Source organism: Anomaloglossus baeobatrachus, chromosome 6, assembly GCF_048569485.1.
Source record: "Anomaloglossus baeobatrachus isolate aAnoBae1 chromosome 6, aAnoBae1.hap1, whole genome shotgun sequence".
Lineage (NCBI taxonomy): Eukaryota > Metazoa > Chordata > Amphibia > Anura > Aromobatidae > Anomaloglossus > Anomaloglossus baeobatrachus.
Window position 1 is genome coordinate 39,634,016 of NC_134358.1, and position 14,416 is coordinate 39,648,431.

Here is a 14,416-nt window from a genome sequence, read left to right on the forward strand (position 1 = left end):
AATTGAGCTATGCAGCGCAAAACAGAAAATAGCAGACTCAGAGGACTGCAGGGCTTTTTTTTCTTTTAAATATATTTGTCTCATTTTTTTACACAAGTGACTGGTTCTTTAAAATATTTGCAGTCATCAACTAATACCATGAAATCATCAAGTTTACTGACCATAACTGTTGTATTTTAAATATTTTGATGAATATGTCTTAAAACTCCAATGTAAGTTTCTGCGACTGGTTCATTTTGGCCAACAGACCTGATTCTAACTTTTTTGCTGCCTGAGGCAAGAAGAGAAATGGCACTCCTCCCCACAGTGCAATTAAAACCTACAGTGACCAAATGCAATTCAGACTTAATATTTTTGGCTTTGCTGTTTGGGGATTCATTCATTCATTCATTATTATTTAGCATCCTAAGCCCTAAGGGGACTTGAACCTACTATTTTGCAGTATACAAAGCAAATCACTGTCTCCTACAAAAAATACAGCATCAGAAAAACCATCAGTACATTCAAATATCATGAGAATAACCATATGTACAGAAATATAGCACCTGAACCACCATCAGTACAGAAATCCATCACCAAAACCACTATCAGTACATGAATGCAGCACCAGAACCATCATTAGTACAAGAAAACACTACCAGAACCATCAACAGTACATGGACTCAGCACCAAATCCACCAATAGTACATGAATAAAGCACCATTACTATGATCAGTACCAGAAACAACATAGAGAACCATGATCAATACATGAATACCTCACTAGAACCACTATAAGTACATGAATACATCACCAGCAGCACCATCATACATGAAAACCTCATCAGAAGCAACAACAGTACATTACTATAGCACTAAAACCACCAATAGTACATGAATACAGCACCATTACCATAATCAGTACATACAACACCAGAAACATCATGAGTACAGGAATACAGAACTATCATTAATACATAAATACCTCACTAGAACCACTATCAGTACATGAATAGATCACCAGGTGCACCATCAGTACATGAATACATCGCCATAAGCACCATCAGTACATGAATACCTCATCAGAACCATCAACAGTACATAAATACAGCACCAAAACAACCAACAATATATGAATATAGCGTCAGAACCACACTCAGTGCATGAAGACATTAGCAGAGCCATCAACCGTATATGAATATAGTACCATAAGAACCATCAGTACATAAGAACAGCAGCAGACCCACTGTCAGTACATGAGTACAGCACCAAGCTTAGTTCAGCGATAAATTGCAATATCAGGTAAGCTCCCACATTATACATTGGTAGATTATGTGATACTAGGATTTCTTGTTATTATTCATCATTTTCTTTGATCTATCACTTCAAGCTGCATTATTGACCCAAAAAATCCAATATTTTCCAGTGTAGTGTGATGTATTTTGGGCAATTGTTCTTTGATTTTTTTATTCAACTAATGTGTATGATGCCCCTTTTATACTGCAGTTATGATGATGATGTTGATTACTATCTTCATCCCTGATGTATTAAAAGTATATCAACAACCTAACCATCCAATATCAATCTAATCATCCATAAAATCGAATGCAACATTTGGGAATCATCCCATAGAAAAAGGTTTTTAATATAAAGTGGTTGTTCCAAAATCACGTAATATAGGTTTGACTTCTGCTGTTCATTGGGACCTACCAGTGTGTCAGATGCATGGCCTCCCAGAGGATTTTCTGGTACTCCGGTGGGCCAGTCCCACCCTAAACCATATAGGCGTATCGACTTTATTATCACACATTTTTGTCTTCAAATGTGTGCTGTTTAGCTTTTTCCAGCATCCAGGGAAAAAAAATAGGCAAACATCTGATCCACGTTCTGGCAGGCGATCCGCTTCATTTCCGTCTGGAAAGCAAATAATAATAACAATGAACAATATGACACACAGGCGAGGCCAGGTCAATGGATTTTCATTACGACTGAAATTCGATATGACACGCCGTGTTTTACAGTTTACGCTGATAAATACTGTATTATCTGTGAACTCCGACGCTCGGGGAGAATTCCTTGGAAGGTCTGAATGAATCCTACACGGACAAATCTAACACTCTACCGTAGACTGATATGTTGTACAAGAAAGTGGAGACTTAAAGGGTTAATCACAGCATTTAAAGGGGGTTTTCACAACTATGATATTGATGACCTGTCATCAGTATTAGATCGGTTGGTGGCCAACACCAGGCAAACCCAACTGGTCAGCTGTTACCAGGTCATTGGCCTTGTGTAGTGGCCGCTAGCGGGTGCTGCCGCACTTCTCCTAGACATTTATTTGCCAGATTTAAGAGTTGAGTAAGAAGATCGGCCCTGATACTTTATCCAGTTGAGTCCTCTGTGGTGGTCTTCCAGTGATCGATGGAGATAGAAGAGGGCCCTTTTGCAAAAACAGTATATTGGCCCCTCTCTGTGTCTGACGTACCGCCCCGAGCTCGGCTGCAGCCGAGCTGCTCGGATCCGGGCTCGTTGGTGGGTGGCTCGAGCGCCTCCGGACCCGGGGTCACTTCGCTCTGAAAGGGTGCAGGCGCTACGTAGGGGGGTGGTAGGTAGGTGCACGGCCGGAGCCGTGTTTAAGTTCGTGACGACACCCACGGGTTGTGGTGAAGGTAGACACCCCCGCTGCAGTTACTGGGCACCCGGGGCGGATGGTGATGCAGCAAGGTGTTAACCCCTCCGTGGGCAGGGGTGGTGGCCCCGGGACCCGTTGGGGAGAGCTGGGCGGTGCGTGGCCGGATGGCACTGTTGTACTCACTGTTATTGACACACACAAGTCTCTGGTAAACAAAGTTGATGGTGGTCGGTGCCCGCAGCCGGCTGCGTCTGGTCCCCCACCCGGTTCGATGGTCTTTGCCTTTCTCCTGCACCATGTAGTGTATGTGTAAACTGCCTGTGCTTCAGCGACGGGAGTCCGCTCCCCGGCTGTGTGTATGTCGGGAGAGCCCTTTTGCCCGCAGACACTGGCCCGTGGGATCTCTCTGCCTGTGTGGTGGCTTTCTATCCTCCTCGTTGTGCTGTTGTCTTCAGTCGGGACTTGGGTGTGAAAGGACCTATAGTCCAGACTGCAATCAGTCAATTAACTCAGTCCAGTGGGCTCTGGACCTCGTTTCAGGGTCTGAGTACCCCCTGTGTGCTCCGGTTTCCGAGTCGGTTCCCCGGGTCGGTACCGGCGGGCCACTACCCTGTCCCGGTCCACCACGGTTCCACTGAGCCGTCTTCCCGGCTCCTTCAGGCTAGGCCACCTGCACCTAGGGCTCCAACCCCGGCACCTGTCAGTCTGCTACAGGCCTGTCCTACCGGCCTGACCTCTCAAACTGCTCTCCAACTAGAAAACTGCCTGTGTTTCCTGCCTCAGGCTCTCTGAACTCCTCGTGGGCGTGGCTAACCGCCTGGCTCTGCCCCCTGGTGTGTCCATAAAGCACTGAGAGAGGTGACTAGGTTTTAATGGTTTGGCTGATGTTACCATATTGGGGGACAGGTGTAGTGCGGGGGTCTACCTGTGACTACCTGGCTAGTCCAGGGCGTTACACTGACAAATGCTATTTTTTGTATTTTATACGCTTTGGAGGTGAAAGTGGGCCTCCTTATCTCTTGAGACCCTGTACAATTGCTCAGGTTGTCCATCCCTCTAGTAGTCACTTCTAAGGCCAAAATATTCCAGTCCTCTTCCTGGGTATGGACCCTAATATGTCCATGAGGTCTTGTCACTAGGCCTTCCACGATGGGCCGAGTAAATACAAGAGCAACCGAGTATACAAGGCTAGGTAAGTGAAGACTGCCCAAGTCAGGCCACCATGGAGGATGGGACCAGCAGCACAATACCTTTTTGGTTGAGTCTACCAGAAATAAAAATATGAATGAGAACGTATTATTGTAATAATACCGCCAAATATTAGTGCTCAAAATGGTGTCCAATTCTGTTTCAACATGTCCCGATTTCCCAAACATAAAAGAAAACGGATGTAAAACCATGTCTAATGGTGATGTATGGACAAAAAGACTGACGGCACTTCCAAAATGCAGTCTGAACAGGTTCAAAACTGCACATGACATATAGTAACAAAAAAAGATAGTTGCACTCTGAAATGCTAAAGCATGCAAACAATCAGTGTAAGAATATAGACATGCATTACTGCTTAAGAAAATCTAGGAGAAATTGAGATATTTAGCATGCAAAAATGGCCATTTCTATATCTGCCCAGTAACCACGTCAAGGCATATCTCGTATACTGGGAACCTACACTAAATTGAAGCCTCTTTTTGGGTTACAAACCTCCATGTGTATGAGCATGTAGGAACATGCTATCTAATATATAAAGCTGAGTGCATGTGTGTGTGTGTGTGTGTATGTGTGTGTGTGTGTGTGTGTGTGTGTGTGTGTGTGTGTGTCCCCGCTAAAGGACTCCGCACCATCACATTTAAAATTACAAAATTTTGTACAGACACTGCATGTGACTCAGGGAATGTCATAGACTGTGTTTTGAGGGGAAAGTTTAACCCCGCACTTTACAGTTATTCGACAAAAAACCTCCTTACATTTAAGTGAATGGAGCTGGGAGCTACAGGGTATTAATAGGAGCTGTGATTGGTTGCTATAGGAAACAAAGGACATTGTTAGTATAAGAAGCTTATGTGTGAGGTAATATGATATCAGGGGAGAAACACAGGGAGAGAAACACAGACAGACAGAGATACACAGAGAGACAGACTGAGACAGACACACACAGAGAGAGAGACAGACTGACAGTCAAAGAGATAGACTGAGACAGACACAGAGAGACAGACAGAGATAGAGAGACAGACAGACAAACTGAGACAGACACACAGAGAGACAAACAGACTGAGACAGAGAGACACACAGACAGAGAGAAAGACAGACAGAGGGATACAGAGAGAGACAGACAGAGATAGAGAGACAGAGAGAGACACACAGAGATAGACAGACAGATAGAGAGAGACAGAGTGACAGAAGGAGAGACAGAGAGAGAGATAGAGACAGACAGAGACAGAGTGACAGACAGAAAAAAAGAGATACAGAGAGACAGAGAAACCGAAAAAGACAGAGAAAGACAAAGAGAGAGCCAGACACAGAATGACAGATGGCTAGAAATAGAAAGACAGGCAGAGACATACAGAGATAGAGACAGAGACAGACAGAGAGCGCGAAAGACAAACAGACAGAGAGAGAAACTTAGTTTCTATCCCAGGTATTATAGCTATTTAGAGAATAAAATCACCTGTGGCTAATGGTGGAGGGGTGCACTAATGGTGATGTATGAACACAGCCTAAGGCGTCCTTCGTGAAAGTTTTGTAGTACGTGTAGTTTCCTTTTCCACACATATCCTAGATACGGACACATGTAGATTGCTGTCTCTGGCGCTGCTGTTGCTTCCAGGTCCCTCTCATTATGCCTCATGAATATTCACTTCACTGACTTTGGACCCAGATGCAACAGCAGGACACAGCAGCCCCAGAGACAGGTAAGACAGGTGCTATGCGGATGTGTGACGCCCTGGACTAGCCAGGTAGTCACATACATACCAACATACATACCCCCACCCTAGGCAGTTACAACAGTCAACCAAAAACCCTTGTTGCCTCCCTCCATGGCCGTCTGCAGGAGTTGGTGGAACTCCGCAGAGCCGTAAGGACCGGGGTCGGGCATCGGCCCGCCAGTACCGGACCGGGGAACGGAGTGAAACTAAGCACACAGGCAGGGCCATCGGACCCCGACCAGGCTTGGAGCAGCCGTCAATAGTCAAATCCGAGTGTGACAGGAACCCCAGGGGTTTCCTAACAACCAAGTCCCGATTGAAGGCAACAGTCCACCCAGAGAGGATATACAGCCACCACCACAGGCTAGAGATCCAAGGGCCAGTGCCTGCGGGCAAAACGGGCTCCTACGGCACCTATATGCCGGGGAGCGGACTACCGGTGGGCAACCACAGGAGTCAGAACATTCTAAAAGGTGCAGGGAAAGACAGCCACCATCAGCCGTCCGGGAAGAGCACAACAACAACACTGCAGCCGGCTGCGGGACCCGTCCATCCAGCCGTTTTGGTTTACCAACGACTCTGTCAGTGATTGTCTGAGTGAGTACACCAGTGTCGTCCGGCACTGCGCCGCGCCGTCCCTGCACCCCAACCATCCGGCCTCCCCGTTACACCACCGGGCCCCAGGATCACCAACCCCCCTACCCACGGAGGGGACAACATCCTAGCTGCACCCTACCATCTCTCCTGGGATCTCCGTTACCAGCAGCGGTGGTGCCATCAGCACCACGTCCCGTGGGTGGCGTCACGAACAATCTCCCTAACCAAACCACCCCTTTTCACTCACGGGCGAGGAGCGCTGCTCGAGTCCCCGGGTCCGGTCTACCGCTCGAGCCACCGAGCAGCAGCAGCAGAAGCTCCGGACCCGAGCGTGGTGAGCGCGTCCCCACCGCCCGCGACAGATGTCACATGGATAGCACACGAACAGCACCAGGAACACACATTGACACATATACACACGTACACCATGAACCATGCAAAATGTTTGTTTTTTTGCGCGGATGTGTGAAGAGGGCCCAATACTGACATAAACTAATTATCTAAAAGTGCCAAACAGCTAGAAAATATTACCATAATACAGTGCATAAACATACCATGAGTATTGTGCAGTAGGGCAGGTGAATTAGGTTCCCTCATTGGTGCACAGAAACTTCAATTTCGGCTCTGATGAGTGCACATACTCGTATTGAAGGTGGTGGAGGATCCTACGTAGGGATGCCCCTTTTTGCCCTTGCTATACTCCGATTTTTTGCAGGCATACATCTAATAGCATTATTCATATTGTATAAATGCTCAGCAGGGAGTTAAGAGACTCAAACGAATTAAAATAAGGATGTAAAAATGAAAAGCCGACCCAACGAGAGGGGCTGCCGCTGTAATTCAGCACGCCGGCTAACTGGGACATCAGTTTTAAAAGGTCATAAATCTTAATGGAGATAATAAGGATATCCCCTGCTGTCTCCATGGCCTGAAACATTGCTCAAGGATTATTTCCCTTCAGGGATTCCAGCCACCGCTGTTTTTGGCATAACAGGATGAGATGGAGCAAATATTCCCCCTTCCATTAATGTGATGTAACAGTATGAATCACAGAGGTCTTCCTTGGCAAAGCCTTCGGAGAGAACACCCCTGTGGGAATTGCTATCAGTCTCTTTAATAAATTGCTGCTTCTGTTTAAACATGGTGTGAGCAGGGGGGTGAACGGAGCGAGGAGGGGGTCCACCGGGCAGAATATTTCATTTATCCCATGCAAATTGGAGAGATATAGTGGATATTCTATAGCAAGGGTGGAGGAACATAAATGGTGCAAGTGGCCAACAATTACCAAATGCTACTTCATGCTACATTGACGTCTTGTCTTCCAAGACACTTTATTTTGGCAATTGGCTCCTTTTTACCCCTTTACCATGCCACAGAATTTGGATCATTGACTCAGCAAATTAAATTTTGGGAATGAGTTGCCAGGTAGGAGTTTTGTGCTGCACCTTAATGACTTGCCGAGTCTTCCAGGAGTTTGTGAGATCTTCCTTTTCTCCAGGTGCCTGTAATACCCATACCGGCATCCCCGCGCTGTCCTGCCCCCATCCCCTGGCAGGGACGTCGGTTTTCTCACCTGCCCGGATGTCCTGCGGTGTCTGCCCTGTCCTTGGAACATGCTGCCATCTCCCAAAGCCTGTGTATAAATCACAGGCCTCCTGGTTCTGCCCTAAGGGTGCACCAATGGCAATGACCATTACCATGACCCGGAAGTGCCTCTCAGGTCAGCTGAGGTTACAGGTATTTAAGGCACCTTCCCCTTAAGGGAAGTGCCTAGGTAATGAGTTAGTTAGATCCCTAAGTGCTGCTGCTGACACTTATTTATATTTCAGTGCTATGCCAGTTTGCTGATCTGCTGCGGCCGCTACCATCCATGCCGGCCGGCTACCACAATACCCGCGACTGCAAGTATTCATGCTGCTATATCTATCCATCCATCTATCCATCGGGGATAGATCCACTACTCTGGATGCTGCTGCTTCTACCTAAGACTGTACTGTGTCCGTGACGCCAGCTGCTGGGGTACCGCAGATCCCCTGGGGCTGCCCTCTGCCGGCTGCTTACCAGAGTGTATACCTGCTGCCACCTCCTGTGGCAGTAATGAAAACTTGGTGGCTGGTCCAGTTCGGTTAAATATCGGGTTGGTTACCCGATATTTACCTTAGTTACCAAGCGCAGCATCGCTTCAGTGCGTGGCTGCTGGCTGGGGGCTGGTCACTGGTCGCTGGTGAGATCTGCCTGTGTAACAGCTCACCAGCAACCCGTGTAACAACGCTCCAGCGATCCCTGCCAGGTCAGGTTGCTGGTGGGATCGCTGGAGCGTTGCTAAGTGTGACGGTACCTTTAGTCCTTTGTTTAGGATTAACATCAATTAGATTGACAAGAGATTGGCTACAAAGAGGTCTTCTGTCTACTTGGAGGACCAATGTCCATGCATAAAGCCTGCTTTACACCTTACGATTGTGCATACGTTATCGTATGCGATGTGACCCGCCCCCATCGTATGTGCAGCACGTTCAATTTGTTGAACGTGTCACACAAACGATTATTTCCCGTCACACATACTTACCCGTCCATACGACCTCGCTGTGGGCGGCGAGCATCCACTTCCTGGAGTGGGAGGGACGTTCAGCGTCACAGCGACATCACACAGCAGCCGGCCAATAGAAGCGGAGGGGCGGAGATGAGCGGGACGTAAACATCCCGCCCACCTCCTTCCTTCCGCATTGCCGGCGAAAGCCGCGGGATGCAGGTAAGCTGTGTTCATCGTTCCCAGGGTTTCACACACTGCGATGTGCGCTGCCTCGGGAACATTGAACAACCTCATGTTAAATTTGTAGGAATTGAACGAAGTGCATGCGATGAACGTTTTTTTGTTCAATCGCACGTAGGTTTTACACGCTACAATCTTACTTACGATGCCGGATGTGCGTCACTTACGACGTGACCCCGCCAACACATCATTAGATTTATTGTAGCGTGTAAAGCCCGCTTTACACAGATGGTCCATTGATTTTAATCAGCATCAGGTAATACCTTAATTCTCCTGTAGGGGCCCTGCAGGAGAACGGAACATTTGCGGTCAGGTTTTGTCATGTCTGTCTCTCTGCATTATGAGACAAGATTCAGGGCTAGAGTCATTTCCATGCTAGACTCTCAATATTAAATGGATGTCTTTTCTTTTGGCAGTTTTAGGGTTAATGTCAGTTTTCCTTGCCAGCAGCTTTCTCATTACGTTTTCAGGTGCTGGGACCACTCCCAATCCCTATTTAGCCTCTTTTCCTTGTAGAGGGCGCCGGTTATACTGAACCCTCAGTCTGAGACTTTGGCCTGGAGGTGGAAGGAGCTGTTGGAACCATTACTTTCTGTTGTGTGTAGGTTGCAGTCCTGGTGTCTGACTGCAGCCAAAAAGTTGGAATTTATCCTTTGTTGATTCCTCTGTTTGTCTTACTTCCATTGGTGTGTTGCTTTAGTGCAGCGGTGGGACTAGTGATCCTCACCTTCCCACTCACTAGCCAGGACTTACTGCAGGAACTCTCAGGGCTTCAGGTTCTGGCTTGGCAACAGGTGAGGAACCTGTATTGGGACTGGCTAGGAGTGCAGGGTACAGTTGCAGGTAAGGGGAGGAGGTGTCCATCTTCTCTCTCACTAGCATTAGAGCCCACCATTGTTAAAGTGCCCCTGATGTATCCCTTGTTTGCCGTGGTGCAACCCCTGTGTGTTGTGTGTTTTTCCCCAAGTCCATGCATGACAGGTGTCCAGAAAGATTAAAGTAGATTGTTGATGGTCTTAACCAGTTATTAGCTTGACTTTGCGGGACTTTTTTAAAAGTGATTGCCATATTTCTATATGTACGCTCAACAATATCAGACCCCATCTCAAAAAAAGAATAATAATATTGATATATATTAATATATGATAATATTTCTTAAAAATTAACAATAGGGTGTAAAACAAGTGAACAAAAAACATGGTCACAGGAGCTATCCGAGAGACCGTGGTAATATAATAATCTAACGCATAATAATAAACAAAAAAAAGCCATAGAAATCATAAAGTATTAATGTGCAACAGAAGCAAAAAGGACATATAAAGTGCTGCAACCAGCCAACCATATAGTACACTTCATAGGCGGATATAATATGCGAGGATACATTTACATGTAAAGAAGATATCCTCAGGCCAATTAGAGTAAGTGCCCGTACGGACCTGTGTGACCACCATTAACCCATGTAGGTCTGAACAGGCTCTTATTTAATTGGTCTGATTAGGTCTCCTTTGCATGTAAGGGTATCCTCCCATATTAGATCCACCATTATATCTATGTGTACTAATAAAATAGGATTTGTATTGTTTTTGTTGCACATTTGACTGTTGCCATTTGAATATACACTGGGTTATTACTGGAACCGCTCATAAAGTAAATCTGTATTTTGCTATAAATATGTAATATTTGTACTTGGTGTAATTCCCGCTGTTCTCCTGAATCCGGCGATGTTTTTCATTTGTTCCTGCGCCTCTCCGTTCCCGAGATATGGCTCCTTCTTTTTTTGTAAACAAATTTACATTTTTTTAGACATGTGGGCGTGGTAAACAACTCTTCACTGTGGGCGTGTTATTAAGAACCACGCCCAATTGACTAATAAGATATATAAAGGGCCATAACTCAGGAACGGAGAGACGCAGAAAAAAAAGAAAAACAACGCCGAATTCAGGAGAACAGCGGCATTCACACCAGGTAAAAAAAATTATACATTTTTGGCAAGTGACTGGACCCCTTTAAAAAGGTAACAATTATAACATAGTATAATTTGAATATAGTTAAATGTGCAACAAAAACAATATAACGCCAATTCTAATGCTACTTCAAGCCAAAGGACACTCAGATATGAAGGTGAGTATAATATGAAAAATGTGATTACTGGGGGTTTGGCTACAGAGACCCCCACTGATGCCCTAAACAAGGAGCACATAATGCCAAGACTGAAGGGAGCAATAGTGAATATATAGACAATGAATGGAGTGATCACGACACATCACTATTGCTCCATTCACATAGTGAACATAGAGACCCCTTTCCCTTCATTGTAGGGGTCCTATAGTCAGACCCTCAATGATCATACATTTCTCATCTAGCCTGTGGAAAGGCAATAAACCTTGTTTATGGGAAAACTCCATAGAGGTATTTTGGAGTTTTGTTTTTGCATACAATACACAGAAAAGACAGGTTATTCCCTGCATTTTTATCACATATTTTATGCGTTTTTTATTGCTGTTTTGTCCCCAAACTGCAAGCAAATCCTTATGCCAGCAAAGTCAATGAGAATCTTGAGGTTTTGTGTACGTGTTCAGTTTTTTTTCCTGCCAAGAGATGCAGAAATTTCTGCAACTAAATACTCAAGGTGTGCACATACCCTAAACGTTTTGGAGGTATTGGAGACAGATTAGGTCAATGCTGGCAGTGGTGGGGTCTGTGCTGGCAGTGGTGGGGTCTGTGCTGGCAGTGGTGGGGTCTGTGCTGGCAGTGGTGGGGTCTGTGCTGGCAGTGGTGGGTCTGTGATGGTAGAGGTGGGTCTGTGCCTGCAGCAGAAGCTGCGGTGGCTGTATGGAGCAGGCTGGTGCGGCTGGTGTCTCAGATGCTCTGTCGGTAGTCCAGGCTTCAAAGAAATGGCGCCTGGAGCGGCGTATGCGCAAATGGAGCTCTCAGGTGAGAGCTCCATCTGCGCATGCGCTGACTCCGGGTGCCATCATTTGAAGCCAGAGCATCTGGGACAAATGCCGCACCGGCCTGCTCCACACAGCCACCGCAGCTTCTGCTGCCAGCACAGCCACCGCAGCTAGCCGGCCGCCCGCACACTGAGGCACCCAGCCGGCCGCCCGCCTGCACAGACAAGCAGCCGGCCGCCTGCACAGAGAGGCAGCCGGTGGCCCACACAGATAGCCGGCCACATAGATAGCCGCCTGCACAGAGAGGCAACTAGCTGCCCGCACAGAGCCCACTGCGCCAATTCTCCACCTCCCGGTAAGCTAAATTTGGATTTTAAGATGCACCCCTCATTTTCCTCCCAGATTTTTGGGAGGAAATGTGCGTCTTATAATCCGGAAAATACGGTATCTTATATTTTCTTATTCCATTGATTTATGCACAGTTTGTTGAAACCATATTAGTGACCATTTAAGTGTAGTAACCTGGGACTGTCAGACGGAGCAACCCCGGTAAGTTCATCTTCAGCTGTGGGACAAATTGGCACAGATCTAGCAAAATATATACGGTGAGAAAACTCGGTATGACTTATTTTGCAAAAAACATATCTCTGGATGGAGAACCCCTTTAAATCTTCTTTATATTTTATGCTTCTGCTTTATTTATGACTAGTGCCATAAAAACCCCTTTTCCATCCATGAACTCAAATGTTCTGTAAACACCCAGTAAATACTTCAGATACAATGACCAAAAAAAGAAGTACAACCTCCCCGAGAATCCTGAAAGGAAATGAGTAATGCAAGTTCTGAATTCATTCGGCCAGGAAGCCGGGTCCCCGCGCCGCGCAGTCATGCTCTGTGATTGTAGCCAACGCTGCTTCTTATTTTTAATTTTTATTTTTATTTTCTTGGCCGGCAAATTCCTGATGACAAATGCTCCATATCCTGCAAGTTACCGATGTCTAGAAATCCATGGTGCAAAGCAACAAAGAGCCTGGGCTTCCTCCAAGAAGTGTAACAATGCATGAAGTATCTCCTGTTGTGTTCAGAGGGTACGTGTGTTGTTACCAGACAGGCGCGTTATACACACCGGGGGCGACTTGTGCCGGGGCCAAGAGCCATCCAGTGTTTATGACACGTGACTGTATGGCCGACTTTAGTACAATAAGAGCAAATGAGGATAGTGCAAATTTCAAGGATGCAGCCATAGAGAATAAACTAATCTGCAACTCTGTGATCATGGGTGTAACTGGTGGGAGCTTAGTTTGCTTGGCTAAAGTATTTAGATTCAAGGATAAAGCAATGGATGAAATATTTTAACAATGGGACGTAAAACCTTTTTTTCACCCATTTTGTGTATGTTGAGATTATATTTCTGCTCACCCAAGCTCTAGAGTGCACATGGGTGTAGTTTAACTCAAGACCTCTATGTGACAATAAAGGGCTCCTGGCCATTTCTTAACCCTCTAAATCAAAAGGCTCTTCAAGGACAAATGTCTGCCTACTTTGAAACCATAAGGAGGCAATTTTGCACCCACACATCCTCTGGTGCTCAAAGTACTAAGTCTAGTTCCCTCCAAACACAGGGTACAAAGTAACAAAGAGCCTTGTTTGCCTCCAAGAAGTGTAACAATGCATTAAGTATCTCCTGTTGTGTTCAGAGGTGTGTTGTTACCAGAAAGGCACAATATACACAGCGGGGGCGACTTGTGCCGGGGCCAAGAGTCATCCAGTGTTTATGTCACGTGACTGTATGGCTGACTTTAGTACAATAAGAGCAAATGAGGATAGTGCAAATTTCAAGGATGCAGCCATAGAACATAAAGTAATCTGCATCCTCTGTAATCATGCGTGTAACTGGAGGGCCACCGGTGGGTGCTTAGTTTGCTTGGCTAAAGTATTTACATCCAAGCATAAAGCAATGGATGAAATATTTTAACCAGGGGACGTGAAAAACCTTTTTTCACCCATTTTGTGAATGTTGAAATTATATTTCTGCTTACCCAAGCTCTAGAGTGCACATGGGTGTAGTTTAACTCAAGACCTCTATGTGACAATAATGGGCTCCTGGCCATTTCTTAACCCTCTAATCAAAAGGCTCTTCAAGGACAAGTGGCTACCTACTGTGAAAGTAGGAGGCAATTTTGTATTCAAACATCCTCTGGTGCTCAAAGTACTAAGTCTAGTTCACTCAAAAAGGAAAGCCAAGTTGTAGGAGGATGATGATACTTAGTCAAATATTTCCCAGCTAGACTCTAAGGGGTACTTCACACACAGCGAGATCGCTACTGAGATCGCTGCTGAGTCACGTTTTTTGTGACCTCATTAGCGATCTCGCTGTGTGTGACACTGAGCAGCGATCTGGCCCCTGCTGTGAGATCGCTGCTCGTTACACACAGCCCTGGTTCGTTTTTTTATTGTTGCTCTCCCGCTGATAAGCACACATCGCTGTGTGTGACAGCGAGAGAGCAACAATCCTGAATGTGCAGGGAGCAGGAGCCGGCATCTGACAGCCTGCGGTAAGCTTTAACCAAGGTAAACATCGGGTAACCAAGGTGGTTACCCGATATTTACCTTCGTTACCA

General features: G+C 46.1%; 1 long non-coding RNA gene across 1 annotated transcript in view; it reads right to left on the reverse strand.

Annotated features, from left to right (window-relative positions):
• The window catches only part of LOC142244006 (uncharacterized), a 106,142-nt gene that overhangs the window by 56,927 nt on the left and 34,799 nt on the right, over positions 1–14,416 (reverse strand). Inside the window, exon 2 of the long non-coding RNA XR_012724420.1 lies at positions 1,689–1,892. This is a non-coding gene — a long non-coding RNA (uncharacterized LOC142244006). The remainder of the gene's footprint in view (positions 1–1,688; positions 1,893–14,416) is intronic.